The 2,500-nt window shown below is 47.0% G+C and overlaps 1 protein-coding gene across 1 annotated transcript in view; it reads right to left on the bottom strand.

Moving 5' to 3' along the window:
* LOC115228463 (rapamycin-insensitive companion of mTOR) overlaps positions 1-2,494 on the bottom strand; it is a 56,063-nt gene extending 53,569 nt beyond the window's left edge. The window contains exons 1-3 of the mRNA XM_029799042.2: positions 2,478-2,494; positions 1,648-1,754; positions 281-368 (exon numbers count right to left, since the gene is read on the bottom strand). The gene's annotated coding sequence lies outside the window, so the exon portion shown is untranslated. The remainder of the gene's footprint in view (positions 1-280; positions 369-1,647; positions 1,755-2,477) is intronic.
* Between the last annotated feature and the right edge of the window lie 6 nt (positions 2,495-2,500).

Below are 2,500 nucleotides of genomic sequence, written 5' to 3'. Positions count from 1 at the left end.
TTCTGCCATTTTGGGGTTTCCTGGTATCTGAGTTAGGTAGCAATCATTATTATTAGCAATTATTATTATTATTATTATAATTATTATTTATATTATTATTATTATTATTATTATTTTTATTATTATTATTTATATTATTATTATTTATATTATTATTTATATTATTATTATTATTATTATTATCATTATTATTATTATCATTATTATTATCATTATTATTATTATTATTATTATTACTAGCAGCAGCAGTACCGCTGCCATTTTTAACAGACTGTCTTACCTGAGATTTGAGTAGCTGAAAGCCCTGTTTGTGTTGGGTCAATTGTCCATATAAGTGGATAGGGAGGTAGACGTCTTTACGTGGACACCTGCAACAAGAGATCGGGAGATGAGGAAAAACAGTTTAGTCCTTGACAACACAAAAGTCACTAAACCCTTAACACCCTACCACAGAGAGAGAGAGAGAGTGGTCAGGCAAAAATTTACTATCTGTGACATGACCCCCTTGGACACAGCCCCTACTACAAACCCTTTTTGCAACACAATCATCAGTGAGGTGCCTTCCTTGTGTTCAGGGATCAACTTGTCTTGAATCTGCAGTTCACTCTGCAGTTTTTTACAGCTGGGTACCCTTCCTAAATGCCAAAGACCCTACAGAATGGACTGAGTGTTTCTTATGTGGCACTGTCATGGGTGAGGTCAGTTTTGGAGAGAGGTGGGTAGAGAGGAGGGTGCAGAGGGAAGGGTGGGGAGAGAGGGAGTGGGGAAAGGAGGTAGAGAGAGGGGTGGGGAGAGAGGGGTAGAGATAGGGGTGCAGCAAGAAAGGTGCAAAAGGGGAAGGAGAGATGGAGTGGGGAGAGAGGGGTGCAGTGAGAGGTGGGGGTGGAGAGAGGGAATGAGGAGAGAAGGGGCAGGAGAGAGGGAAGAGAGGGGTGGGGTGAAGAGAGGGAATGAGGAGAGAAGGGGCAGGAGAGAGGGAAGAGAGGGGTGGGGTGGAGAGAGGGGTGGGGTGGAGAGAGGGAATGAGGAGAGAAGGGGCAGGAGAGAGGGAAGAGAGGTGTGCAGTGAGGGGTGGGGTGGAGAGAGGGAATGAGGAGAGAAGGGGCAGGAGAGAGGAAGAGAGGGATGCAGTGATGGGTGGGGTGGAGAGAGGAAATGAGGAGAGAAGGGGCAGGAGAGAGGGAAGAGAGGGATGCAGTGATGGGTGGGGTGGAGAGAGGAAATGAGGAGAGAAGGGGTAGGAGAGAGGGAAGAGAGGTGTACGGTGAGAGGTGTGGTGGAGAGAGGGAATGAGGAGAGAGGGGCAGAAGAGAGAAGGAGGGGTAGAGGGTGCAGTGAGGGGTGGGGTGGAGAGAGGGAATGAGGAGAGAAGGGGCAGGAGAGAGGAGTGTAGTGAGGGGTGGGGTGGAGAGAGGGAATAAGGAGACAAGGGGCAGGAGAGAGGGAAGAGAGAGAGAGAGAGAGAGAGAGAGGGACAATGACACACAAGGGATAGAGGACATAAGAGAGAAGAGATTAAAGCAAGAGAGAGAGAAAGAGGAGGAGGGAAAAAGAGAGAGAGGAGAGAGGATAATAAGAAACTGAGAAGACAAACAGACAGACAGACAGAAAGAGAAAAGGAAAGAACAAACTCTGGTCGTTACTTACTTCTTACTGGTACGCCTGGCAAACGAACCCTCGTATGTCCGTTCGTAGGTGGTGAGGGCCTCGTTCAGGAGCTCCTCGACAATTTTCACATAACGCGCGTTGAATGACTGCGGAAGAATGGCAAACAAAAGAGTGGGTTTATAATAATAATTAAGAAGAAGAAGAAGAAGAAGAAGAAGAAGAAGAGGAGGAGGAGAGGGAAGAGGAGGAGAGGAGGAGGAGGAGGAAGAAGAAGAGGAGGAGAGGAAGAAGAAGAAGAGGAGGAGCGGAGGAGGAGGAGGAGGAAGAAGAAGAGGAGGAGAGGAGGAGGAGGAGGAAGAAGAAGAGGAGGAGAGGAGGAGGAGGAGGAAGAAGAAGAAGAGGAGGAGGAGAGGAAGAGGAAGAAGAGGAGGAGAGGAGGAGGAAGAAGAAGAGAAGGGGAGGAGAGGAAGAAGAAGAAGAGGAGGAGATAGAAGAAGACAGAATAGGAGAGGAGGGGAAGAAAAGAAGGGAAGAGAGGAGGAGGAAGAAGAAGAAGAAGAGGAGGAGAGGAGGAAGAAGAAGAAGAAGAAGAAGAAGAAGAAGAAGTCGTCGTCGTCTAACATCCATTTCCCATGCTGGAGCATGGGGTTGGATGGTTTGACAGGCGCTGACCATCTGAAGACCTGCCCAGGCTCCATGATGGCCGTTTTGGCATGGCTTCTATGGCCGGATGCCCTTCCTTATACCAAAGTCTTTACAGAGTGGACTGAATTATGTCAAAAACAAAAATTAATAGATAAATAAATAAAAACAATAAAAACGCACCAAGGGGAGAGATGAGAAACAAATGCCTAGCGTGCTCTACAAACCTTGTGCCATCGGACCAGTTCAT

The sequence above is a fragment of the Octopus sinensis genome, unplaced genomic scaffold (assembly GCF_006345805.1).
Source record: "Octopus sinensis unplaced genomic scaffold, ASM634580v1 Contig10588, whole genome shotgun sequence".
NCBI lineage: Eukaryota > Metazoa > Mollusca > Cephalopoda > Octopoda > Octopodidae > Octopus > Octopus sinensis.
This window is presented reverse-complemented; position numbering and strand designations above follow the sequence as displayed.